At 46.4% G+C, this 12717-nt stretch overlaps 6 non-coding genes across 6 annotated transcripts; all 6 read right to left on the minus strand.

The window, feature by feature from the left end:
- Nucleotides 1-759: 759 nt before the first annotated feature.
- LOC130326330 (U2 spliceosomal RNA) lies at nt 760-951 on the minus strand. The gene has a single exon (XR_008870945.1). It is a non-coding gene; the product is annotated as a U2 spliceosomal RNA (small nuclear RNA).
- A 2118-nt stretch (nt 952-3069) lies between these two features.
- On the minus strand, nt 3070-3261 carry LOC130326328 (U2 spliceosomal RNA). Its single transcript, XR_008870943.1, has one exon. It is a non-coding gene; the product is annotated as a U2 spliceosomal RNA (small nuclear RNA).
- Nucleotides 3262-5375: 2114 nt separating this feature from the next.
- Nucleotides 5376-5566, minus strand: LOC130326325 (U2 spliceosomal RNA). Its single transcript, XR_008870940.1, has one exon. It is a non-coding gene; the product is annotated as a U2 spliceosomal RNA (small nuclear RNA).
- Nucleotides 5567-7668: 2102 nt separating this feature from the next.
- LOC130326329 (U2 spliceosomal RNA) lies at nt 7669-7860 on the minus strand. Its single transcript, XR_008870944.1, has one exon. It is a non-coding gene; the product is annotated as a U2 spliceosomal RNA (small nuclear RNA).
- Nucleotides 7861-9971: 2111 nt separating this feature from the next.
- LOC130326334 (U2 spliceosomal RNA) lies at nt 9972-10162 on the minus strand. Its single transcript, XR_008870946.1, has one exon. It is a non-coding gene; the product is annotated as a U2 spliceosomal RNA (small nuclear RNA).
- A 2105-nt stretch (nt 10163-12267) lies between these two features.
- Nucleotides 12268-12458, minus strand: LOC130326335 (U2 spliceosomal RNA). The gene has a single exon (XR_008870947.1). It is a non-coding gene; the product is annotated as a U2 spliceosomal RNA (small nuclear RNA).
- Between the last annotated feature and the right edge of the window lie 259 nt (nt 12459-12717).

Consider the following 12717-nt stretch of genomic DNA (forward strand, 5'->3'; position numbering starts at 1 on the left):
ACAGTCTAAAGCATAGATCTCAAAGTCTGTGCACAGAATTTAGCAAGGGCCTCGCACCTTCTGATGCATCAGGTAGGTGCACAATAGCATAGCCTAACCCTCTGTACTTTGGTCTATATTGATGCGGGACATAGACAGCCAGCTGATGACCAATCCATTAGTGCAATGGATGGCTGGAAGCATTTGTCTTTGCCTTTGCAATACCACAGAAGCAATGCATGGTCAATGTACAGCAATGACACACCTGTGTGAACAGCCAGGAGACCCCCCCCCCCCCCCCCCCATGTTATGTTACATAGTTACATAGTTAGTACGGTCGAAAAAAGACATATGTCCATCAAGTTCAACCAGGGAATTAAGGGGTAGGGGTGTGGCGCGATATTGGGGAAGGGATGAGATTTTATATTTCTTCATAAGCATTAATCTTATTTTGTCAATTAGGAACATTCAGCACCCACCCGCTATCAAGGCAGCTGCCTATCATGTCATGCCCTACCTGCACAGGTGTGCTGGCTACTCAAATGATCCAATTAAGGAGGCCATTTAGTCAGCAGCAGCAGAAGTCCTGTGCCTGGACGCTCCAACAGCGGCCAGACACAAGCAGAAGCAGAAGCAGCAGAAGCAGCAGCAGCAGCACCACCTTTTGTTTTTTGGCTGCAGAAGCAGCAGCAGCAAGGCCCACAGGGCTGGCTAGCTGGCTAGCCAGCAAGCAAGCAGGTAGCAATGAAAGTAGGAATCTTTCTTTTTAACCCTGTAAGGGGGTGGTGCACTGTACCCGAAGATACTGCCATATCGGGTCAATGCATAGGGCGACGGAAGCAAGCTTCGAAATCAGCCCCCGTTCTCAAAAATCCATTTAATATATGGTCCCCCAGATAGGGGACGTATCAGATATTAAACTGATAAGAACAGATACTACACTTGATCTTAGCCAAAAGGCCGAGAAGCGATAACCGTGAAAGGGGCGGGCCCAACAAGGTCCCCTTCATGGGCACTATCACTGCTTGCTGTCAGGGAGGCTGCCAGACAATTTTCCATGCACACTCTGGGCTGGGGGGCAGTCAACCACCAGTACACACAGCAGAACCTAAACCCATACCATTATTGCTAAGCAGCAAGACAGGGGCCCATTGCACTCCCACGGGGCCTTTTTAAATGCAATCCATAACCCGGATTTGCCAGGAACCCTTCTTACTCCTCCTACTTGCATGTGACACTGGGCTTAGGATCTGCATAGGAAACACACACACAAGCACACACCTACCTTTGTTGCCTGCAGATGCCTCCTTGGCTGTCCCCAAACGGTATCAAACCAACACCCACGGGAAGCTGTAAGCATAGAGGACATGCCTGCACCCCATTGGACTTACCTGTGTGGGTTAAATCCGGGTTATTTGACAACCTATGGCGGTGATGGTTCTGCTCAGGCAGAGCAGTGCTGATGCTCCTCATAAAGCTGTCGCTGCTGTGAAGGTTCTAGGTGACATCACAAATCCCTATGGTTACATACACAACAAAGCTGGGTTGTTGTTGTTTACACTCTGCAAGGCCTGTGGAAGTGAGTGACATCATAGCACTGTAGTTCTGAGGGTTCTAGATGGATGCAACAATCTCCTGTTGCTTCTATGAAGGCCGTAATAGACGACATCACCAAACAGCTCCATAGTCACATACACAGCAAAGGAGAGATGTTGTTTACACCTAGTGATGTCAGTGGTATTGAGTGACATCATAGCACAGTGCTAAGGCTCCTGGGCCTGGACACAGCAGCGGCTGCAATATCTCAACGGAGAATACGTTTATATATATGTGTGTGTGTGCGCGTATATATATATATATATATATATATATATATATATATATATATATATATATATTTCTCCGCCGAAATCACTTTTAAACCCATTTCCACCTTTTTTTCCCTTCTCTTCCTCTTACTTTTTTTTCACGTTTTTTTACGTTTTTCTCCTTTTCGCCTCTTTTCTGGGCGTATTATTCTTCTTTTTCTTCTTTTTTTTCGTCTAATGCATACCCCATCAGTGCAGCAATGCTTATTCAATACCGCCAGCAGATGGAGACACTGGGGGATAATTTTCTAAGGATTTATACTGATTTTTCCTGTCTGAATTTGTCGCACAGAAAGTTGCAGGCCAAATATGTGCGACATTTCTGCGACTTTAGCTTCTAGAGCATTTTTACAACATTATACATAGGTGCTGAATACATAAAAAGCGACTGTTCAGCGACAGACAAGTCGCATCGGCTGAAAGTAGGCCAGAATGTCAGTCCATGTTGGAGCAGGTTTAGATACAGTCTAAAGCATAGATCTCAAAGTCTGTGCACAGAATTTAGCAAGGGCCTCGCACCTTCTGATGCATCAGGTAGGTGCACAATAGCATAGCCTAACCCTCTGTACTTTGGTCTATATTGATGCGGGACATAGACAGCCAGCTGATGACCAATCCATTAGTGCAATGGATGGCTGGAAGCATTTGTCTTTGCCTTTGCAATACCACAGAAGCAATGCATGGTCAATGTACAGCAATGACACACCTGTGTGAACAGCCAGGAGACCCCCCCCCCCCCCCCCCCCATGTTATGTTACATAGTTACATAGTTAGTACGGTCGAAAAAAGACATATGTCCATCAAGTTCAACCAGGGAATTAAGGGGTAGGGGTGTGGCGCGATATTGGGGAAGGGATGAGATTTTATATTTCTTCATAAGCATTAATCTTATTTTGTCAATTAGGAACATTCAGCACCCACCCGCTATCAAGGCAGCTGCCTATCATGTCATGCCCTACCTGCACAGGTGTGCTGGCTACTCAAATGATCCAATTAAGGAGGCCATTTAGTCAGCAGCAGCAGAAGTCCTGTGCCTGGACGCTCCAACAGCGGCCAGACACAAGCAGAAGCAGAAGCAGCAGAAGCAGCAGCAGCAGCACCACCTTTTGTTTTTTGGCTGCAGAAGCAGCAGCAGCAAGGCCCACAGGGCTGGCTAGCTGGCTAGCCAGCAAGCAAGCAGGTAGCAATGAAAGTAGGAATCTTTCTTTTTAACCCTGTAAGGGGGTGGTGCACTGTACCCGAAGATACTGCCATATCGGGTCAATGCATAGGGCGACGGAAGCAAGCTTCGAAATCAGCCCCCCGTTCTCAAAAATCCATTTAATATATGGTCCCCAGATAGGGGACGTATCAGATATTAAACTGATAAGAACAGATACTACACTTGATCTTAGCCAAAAGGCCGAGAAGCGATAACCGTGAAAGGGGCGGGCCCAACAAGGTCCCCTTCATGGGCACTATCACTGCTTGCTGTCAGGGAGGCTGCCAGACAATTTTCCATGCACACTCTGGGCTGGGGGGCAGTCAACCACCAGTACACACAGCAGAACCTAAACCCATACCATTATTGCTAAGCAGCAAGACAGGGGCCCATTGCACTCCCACGGGGGCCTTTTTAAATGCAATCCATAACCCGGATTTGCCAGGAACCCTTCTTACTCCTCCTACTTGCATGTGACACTGGGCTTAGGATCTGCATAGGAAACACACACACAAGCACACACCTACCTTTGTTGCCTGCAGATGCCTCCTTGGCTGTCCCCAAACGGTATCAAACCAACACCCACGGGAAGCTGTAAGCATAGAGGACATGCCTGCACCCCATTGGACTTACCTGTGTGGGTTAAATCCGGGTTATTTGACAACCTATGGCGGTGATGGTTCTGCTCAGGCAGAGCAGTGCTGATGCTCCTCATAAAGCTGTCGCTGCTGTGAAGGTTCTAGGTGACATCACAAATCCCTATGGTTACATACACAACAAAGCTGGGTTGTTGTTGTTTACACTCTGCAAGGCCTGTGGAAGTGAGTGACATCATAGCACTGTAGTTCTGAGGGTTCTAGATGGATGCAACAATCTCCTGTTGCTTCTATGAAGGCCGTAATAGACGACATCACCAAACAGCTCCATAGTCACATACACAGCAAAGGAGAGATGTTGTTTACACCTAGTGATGTCAGTGGTATTGAGTGACATCATAGCACAGTGCTAAGGCTCCTGGGCCTGGACACAGCAGCGGCTGCAATATCTCAACGGAGAATACGTTTATATATATGTGTGTGTGTGCGCGTATATATATATATATATATATATATATATATATATATATATATATATATTTCTCCGCCGAAATCACTTTTAAACCCATTTCCACCTTTTTTTCCCTTCTCTTCCTCTTACTTTTTTTTCACGTTTTTTTTACGTTTTTCTCCTTTTCGCCTCTTTTCTGGGCGTATTATTCTTCTTTTTCTTCTTTTTTTTCGTCTAATGCATACCCCATCAGTGCAGCAATGCTTATTCAATACCGCCAGCAGATGGAGACACTGGGGGATAATTTTCTAAGGATTTATACTGATTTTTCCTGTCTGAATTTGTCGCACAGAAAGTTGCAGGCCAAATATGTGCGACATTTCTGCGACTTTAGCTTCTAGAGCATTTTTACAACATTATACATAGGTGCTGAATACATAAAAAGCGACTGTTCAGCGACAGACAAGTCGCATCGGCTGAAAGTAGGCCAGAATGTCAGTCCATGTTGGAGCAGGTTTAGATACAGTCTAAAGCATAGATCTCAAAGTCTGTGCACAGAATTTAGCAAGGGCCTCGCACCTTCTGATGCATCAGGTAGGTGCACAATAGCATAGCCTAACCCTCTGTACTTTGGTCTATATTGATGCGGGACATAGACAGCCAGCTGATGACCAATCCATTAGTGCAATGGATGGCTGGAAGCATTTGTCTTTGCCTTTGCAATACCACAGAAGCAATGCATGGTCAATGTACAGCAATGACACACCTGTGTGAACAGCCAGGAGACCCCCCCCCCCCCCCCCCATGTTATGTTACATAGTTACATAGTTAGTACGGTCGAAAAAAGACATATGTCCATCAAGTTCAACCAGGGAATTAAGGGGTAGGGGTGTGGCGCGATATTGGGGAAGGGATGAGATTTTATATTTCTTCATAAGCATTAATCTTATTTTGTCAATTAGGAACATTCAGCACCCACCCGCTATCAAGGCAGCTGCCTATCATGTCATGCCCTACCTGCACAGGTGTGCTGGCTACTCAAATGATCCAATTAAGGAGGCCATTTAGTCAGCAGCAGCAGAAGTCCTGTGCCTGGACGCTCCAACAGCGGCCAGACACAAGCAGAAGCAGAAGCAGCAGAAGCAGCAGCAGCAGCACCACCTTTTGTTTTTTGGCTGCAGAAGCAGCAGCAGCAAGGCCCACAGGGCTGGCTAGCTGGCTAGCCAGCAAGCAAGCAGGTAGCAATGAAAGTAGGAATCTTTCTTTTTAACCCTGTAAGGGGGTGGTGCACTGTACCCGAAGATACTGCCATATCGGGTCAATGCATAGGGCGACGGAAGCAAGCTTCGAAATCAGCCCCCGTTCTCAAAAATCCATTTAATATATGGTCCCCAGATAGGGGACGTATCAGATATTAAACTGATAAGAACAGATACTACACTTGATCTTAGCCAAAAGGCCGAGAAGCGATAACCGTGAAAGGGGCGGGCCCAACAAGGTCCCCTTCATGGGCACTATCACTGCTTGCTGTCAGGGAGGCTGCCAGACAATTTTCCATGCACACTCTGGGCTGGGGGGCAGTCAACCACCAGTACACACAGCAGAACCTAAACCCATACCATTATTGCTAAGCAGCAAGACAGGGGCCCATTGCACTCCCACGGGGCCTTTTTAAATGCAATCCATAACCCGGATTTGCCAGGAACCCTTCTTACTCCTCCTACTTGCATGTGACACTGGGCTTAGGATCTGCATAGGAAACACACACACAAGCACACACCTACCTTTGTTGCCTGCAGATGCCTCCTTGGCTGTCCCCAAACGGTATCAAACCAACACCCACGGGAAGCTGTAAGCATAGAGGACATGCCTGCACCCCATTGGACTTACCTGTGTGGGTTAAATCCGGGTTATTTGACAACCTATGGCGGTGATGGTTCTGCTCAGGCAGAGCAGTGCTGATGCTCCTCATAAAGCTGTCGCTGCTGTGAAGGTTCTAGGTGACATCACAAATCCCTATGGTTACATACACAACAAAGCTGGGTTGTTGTTGTTTACACTCTGCAAGGCCTGTGGAAGTGAGTGACATCATAGCACTGTAGTTCTGAGGGTTCTAGATGGATGCAACAATCTCCTGTTGCTTCTATGAAGGCCGTAATAGACGACATCACCAAACAGCTCCATAGTCACATACACAGCAAAGGAGAGATGTTGTTTACACCTAGTGATGTCAGTGGTATTGAGTGACATCATAGCACAGTGCTAAGGCTCCTGGGCCTGGACACAGCAGCGGCTGCAATATCTCAACGGAGAATACGTTTATATATATGTGTGTGTGTGCGCGTATATATATATATATATATATATATATATATATATATTTCTCCGCCGAAATCACTTTTAAACCCATTTCCACCTTTTTTTTCCCTTCTCTTCCTCTTACTTTTTTTTCACGTTTTTTTACGTTTTTCTCCTTTTCGCCTCTTTTCTGGGCGTATTATTCTTCTTTTTCTTCTTTTTTTTCGTCTAATGCATACCCCATCAGTGCAGCAATGCTTATTCAATACCGCCAGCAGATGGAGACACTGGGGGATAATTTTCTAAGGATTTATACTGATTTTTCCTGTCTGAATTTGTCGCACAGAAAGTTGCAGGCCAAATATGTGCGACATTTCTGCGACTTTAGCTTCTAGAGCATTTTTACAACATTATACATAGGTGCTGAATACATAAAAAGCGACTGTTCAGCGACAGACAAGTCGCATCGGCTGAAAGTAGGCCAGAATGTCAGTCCATGTTGGAGCAGGTTTAGATACAGTCTAAAGCATAGATCTCAAAGTCTGTGCACAGAATTTAGCAAGGGCCTCGCACCTTCTGATGCATCAGGTAGGTGCACAATAGCATAGCCTAACCCTCTGTACTTTGGTCTATATTGATGCGGGACATAGACAGCCAGCTGATGACCAATCCATTAGTGCAATGGATGGCTGGAAGCATTTGTCTTTGCCTTTGCAATACCACAGAAGCAATGCATGGTCAATGTACAGCAATGACACACCTGTGTGAACAGCCAGGAGACCCCCCCCCCCCCCCCCCATGTTATGTTACATAGTTACATAGTTAGTACGGTCGAAAAAAGACATATGTCCATCAAGTTCAACCAGGGAATTAAGGGGTAGGGGTGTGGCGCGATATTGGGGAAGGGATGAGATTTTATATTTCTTCATAAGCATTAATCTTATTTTGTCAATTAGGAACATTCAGCACCCACTCCGCTATCAAGGCAGCTGCCTATCATGTCATGCCCTACCTGCACAGGTGTGCTGGCTACTCAAATGATCCAATTAAGGAGGCCATTTAGTCAGCAGCAGCAGAAGTCCTGTGCCTGGACGCTCCAACAGCGGCCAGACACAAGCAGAAGCAGAAGCAGCAGAAGCAGCAGCAGCAGCACCACCTTTTGTTTTTTGGCTGCAGAAGCAGCAGCAGCAAGGCCCACAGGGCTGGCTAGCTGGCTAGCCAGCAAGCAAGCAGGTAGCAATGAAAGTAGGAATCTTTCTTTTTAACCCTGTAAGGGGGTGGTGCACTGTACCCGAAGATACTGCCATATCGGGTCAATGCATAGGGCGACGGAAGCAAGCTTCGAAATCAGCCCCCCGTTCTCAAAAATCCATTTAATATATGGTCCCCAGATAGGGGACGTATCAGATATTAAACTGATAAGAACAGATACTACACTTGATCTTAGCCAAAAGGCCGAGAAGCGATAACCGTGAAAGGGGCGGGCCCAACAAGGTCCCCTTCATGGGCACTATCACTGCTTGCTGTCAGGGAGGCTGCCAGACAATTTTCCATGCACACTCTGGGCTGGGGGGCAGTCAACCACCAGTACACACAGCAGAACCTAAACCCATACCATTATTGCTAAGCAGCAAGACAGGGGCCCATTGCACTCCCACGGGGCCTTTTTAAATGCAATCCATAACCCGGATTTGCCAGGAACCCTTCTTACTCCTCCTACTTGCATGTGACACTGGGCTTAGGATCTGCATAGGAAACACACACACAAGCACACACCTACCTTTGTTGCCTGCAGATGCCTCCTTGGCTGTCCCCAAACGGTATCAAACCAACACCCACGGGAAGCTGTAAGCATAGAGGACATGCCTGCACCCCATTGGACTTACCTGTGTGGGTTAAATCCGGGTTATTTGACAACCTATGGCGGTGATGGTTCTGCTCAGGCAGAGCAGTGCTGATGCTCCTCATAAAGCTGTCGCTGCTGTGAAGGTTCTAGGTGACATCACAAATCCCTATGGTTACATACACAACAAAGCTGGGTTGTTGTTGTTTACACTCTGCAAGGCCTGTGGAAGTGAGTGACATCATAGCACTGTAGTTCTGAGGGTTCTAGATGGATGCAACAATCTCCTGTTGCTTCTATGAAGGCCGTAATAGACGACATCACCAAACAGCTCCATAGTCACATACACAGCAAAGGAGAGATGTTGTTTACACCTAGTGATGTCAGTGGTATTGAGTGACATCATAGCACAGTGCTAAGGCTCCTGGGCCTGGACACAGCAGCGGCTGCAATATCTCAACGGAGAATACGTTTATATATATGTGTGTGTGTGCGCGTATATATATATATATATATATATATATATATATATATATATATATATATTTCTCCGCCGAAATCACTTTTAAACCCATTTCCACCTTTTTTTCCCTTCTCTTCCTCTTACTTTTTTTTCACGTTTTTTTACGTTTTTCTCCTTTTCGCCTCTTTTCTGGGCGTATTATTCTTCTTTTTCTTCTTTTTTTTCGTCTAATGCATACCCCATCAGTGCAGCAATGCTTATTCAATACCGCCAGCAGATGGAGACACTGGGGGATAATTTTCTAAGGATTTATACTGATTTTTCCTGTCTGAATTTGTCGCACAGAAAGTTGCAGGCCAAATATGTGCGACATTTCTGCGACTTTAGCTTCTAGAGCATTTTTACAACATTATACATAGGTGCTGAATACATAAAAAGCGACTGTTCAGCGACAGACAAGTCGCATCGGCTGAAAGTAGGCCAGAATGTCAGTCCATGTTGGAGCAGGTTTAGATACAGTCTAAAGCATAGATCTCAAAGTCTGTGCACAGAATTTAGCAAGGGCCTCGCACCTTCTGATGCATCAGGTAGGTGCACAATAGCATAGCCTAACCCTCTGTACTTTGGTCTATATTGATGCGGGACATAGACAGCCAGCTGATGACCAATCCATTAGTGCAATGGATGGCTGGAAGCATTTGTCTTTGCCTTTGCAATACCACAGAAGCAATGCATGGTCAATGTACAGCAATGACACACCTGTGTGAACAGCCAGGAGACCCCCCCCCCCCCCCCCATGTTATGTTACATAGTTACATAGTTAGTACGGTCGAAAAAAGACATATGTCCATCAAGTTCAACCAGGGAATTAAGGGGTAGGGGTGTGGCGCGATATTGGGGAAGGGATGAGATTTTATATTTCTTCATAAGCATTAATCTTATTTTGTCAATTAGGAACATTCAGCACCCACCCGCTATCAAGGCAGCTGCCTATCATGTCATGCCCTACCTGCACAGGTGTGCTGGCTACTCAAATGATCCAATTAAGGAGGCCATTTAGTCAGCAGCAGCAGAAGTCCTGTGCCTGGACGCTCCAACAGCGGCCAGACACAAGCAGAAGCAGAAGCAGCAGAAGCAGCAGCAGCAGCACCACCTTTTGTTTTTTGGCTGCAGAAGCAGCAGCAGCAAGGCCCACAGGGCTGGCTAGCTGGCTAGCCAGCAAGCAAGCAGGTAGCAATGAAAGTAGGAATCTTTCTTTTTAACCCTGTAAGGGGGTGGTGCACTGTACCCGAAGATACTGCCATATCGGGTCAATGCATAGGGCGACGGAAGCAAGCTTCGAAATCAGCCCCCGTTCTCAAAAATCCATTTAATATATGGTCCCCAGATAGGGGACGTATCAGATATTAAACTGATAAGAACAGATACTACACTTGATCTTAGCCAAAAGGCCGAGAAGCGATAACCGTGAAAGGGGCGGGCCCAACAAGGTCCCCTTCATGGGCACTATCACTGCTTGCTGTCAGGGAGGCTGCCAGACAATTTTCCATGCACACTCTGGGCTGGGGGGCAGTCAACCACCAGTACACACAGCAGAACCTAAACCCATACCATTATTGCTAAGCAGCAAGACAGGGGCCCATTGCACTCCCACGGGGCCTTTTTAAATGCAATCCATAACCCGGATTTGCCAGGAACCCTTCTTACTCCTCCTACTTGCATGTGACACTGGGCTTAGGATCTGCATAGGAAACACACACACAAGCACACACCTACCTTTGTTGCCTGCAGATGCCTCCTTGGCTGTCCCCAAACGGTATCAAACCAACACCCACGGGAAGCTGTAAGCATAGAGGACATGCCTGCACCCCATTGGACTTACCTGTGTGGGTTAAATCCGGGTTATTTGACAACCTATGGCGGTGATGGTTCTGCTCAGGCAGAGCAGTGCTGATGCTCCTCATAAAGCTGTCGCTGCTGTGAAGGTTCTAGGTGACATCACAAATCCCTATGGTTACATACACAACAAAGCTGGGTTGTTGTTGTTTACACTCTGCAAGGCCTGTGGAAGTGAGTGACATCATAGCACTGTAGTTCTGAGGGTTCTAGATGGATGCAACAATCTCCTGTTGCTTCTATGAAGGCCGTAATAGACGACATCACCAAACAGCTCCATAGTCACATACACAGCAAAGGAGAGATGTTGTTTACACCTAGTGATGTCAGTGGTATTGAGTGACATCATAGCACAGTGCTAAGGCTCCTGGGCCTGGACACAGCAGCGGCTGCAATATCTCAACGGAGAATACGTTTATATATATGTGTGTGTGTGCGCGTATATATATATATATATATATATATATATATATATATATATATATTTCTCCGCCGAAATCACTTTTAAACCCATTTCCACCTTTTTTTCCCTTCTCTTCCTCTTACTTTTTTTTCACGTTTTTTTACGTTTTTCTCCTTTTCGCCTCTTTTCTGGGCGTATTATTCTTCTTTTTCTTCTTTTTTTTCGTCTAATGCATACCCCATCAGTGCAGCAATGCTTATTCAATACCGCCAGCAGATGGAGACACTGGGGGATAATTTTCTAAGGATTTATACTGATTTTTCCTGTCTGAATTTGTCGCACAGAAAGTTGCAGGCCAAATATGTGTGACATTTCTGCGACTTTAGCTTCTAGAGCATTTTTACAACATTATACATAGGTGCTGAATACATAAAAAGCGACTGTTCAGCGACAGACAAGTCGCATCGGCTGAAAGTAGGCCAGAATGTCAGTCCATGTTGGAGCAGGTTTAGATACAGTCTAAAGCATAGATCTCAAAGTCTGTGCACAGAATTTAGCAAGGGCCTCGCACCTTCTGATGCATCAGGTAGGTGCACAATAGCATAGCCTAACCCTCTGTACTTTGGTCTATATTGATGCGGGACATAGACAGCCAGCTGATGACCAATCCATTAGTGCAATGGATGGCTGGAAGCATTTGTCTTTGCCTTTGCAATACCACAGAAGCAATGCATGGTCAATGTACAGCAATGACACACCTGTGTGAACAGCCAGGAGACCCCCCCCCCCCCCCATGTTATGTTACATAGTTACATAGTTAGTACGGTCGAAAAAAGACATATGTCCATCAAGTTCAACCAGGGAATTAAGGGGTAGGGGTGTGGCGCGATATTGGGGAAGGGATGAGATTTTATATTTCTTCATAAGCATTAATCTTATTTTGTCAATTAGGAACATTCAGCACCCACCCGCTATCAAGGCAGCTGCCTATCATGTCATGCCCTACCTGCACAGGTGTGCTGGCTACTCAAATGATCCAATTAAGGAGGCCATTTAGTCAGCAGCAGCAGAAGTCCTGTGCCTGGACGCTCCAACAGCGGCCAGACACAAGCAGAAGCAGAAGCAGCAGAAGCAGCAGCAGCAGCACCACCTTTTGTTTTTTGGCTGCAGAAGCAGCAGCAGCAAGGCCCACAGGGCTGGCTAGCTGGCTAGCCAGCAAGCAAGCAGGTAGCAATGAAAGTAGGAATCTTTCTTTTTAACCCTGTAAGGGGGTGGTGCACTGTACCCGAAGATACTGCCATATCGGGTCAATGCATAGGGCGACGGAAGCAAGCTTCGAAATCAGCCCCCGTTCTCAAAAATCCATTTAATATATGGTCCCCAGATAGGGGACGTATCAGATATTAAACTGATAAGAACAGATACTACACTTGATCTTAGCCAAAAGGCCGAGAAGCGATAACCGTGAAAGGGGCGGGCCCAACAAGGTCCCCTTCATGGGCACTATCACTGCTTGCTGTCAGGGAGGCTGCCAGACAATTTTCCATGCACACTCTGGGCTGGGGGGCAGTCAACCACCAGTACACACAGCAGAACCTAAACCCATACCATTATTGCTAAGCAGCAAGACAGGGGCCCATTGCACTCCCACGGGGCCTTTTTAAATGCAATCCATAACCCGGATTTGCCAGGAACCCTTCTTACTCCTCCTACTTGCAT

The sequence above is a fragment of the Hyla sarda genome, unplaced genomic scaffold, assembly GCF_029499605.1.
Source record: "Hyla sarda isolate aHylSar1 unplaced genomic scaffold, aHylSar1.hap1 scaffold_2835, whole genome shotgun sequence".
Taxonomy (NCBI): domain Eukaryota; kingdom Metazoa; phylum Chordata; class Amphibia; order Anura; family Hylidae; genus Hyla; species Hyla sarda.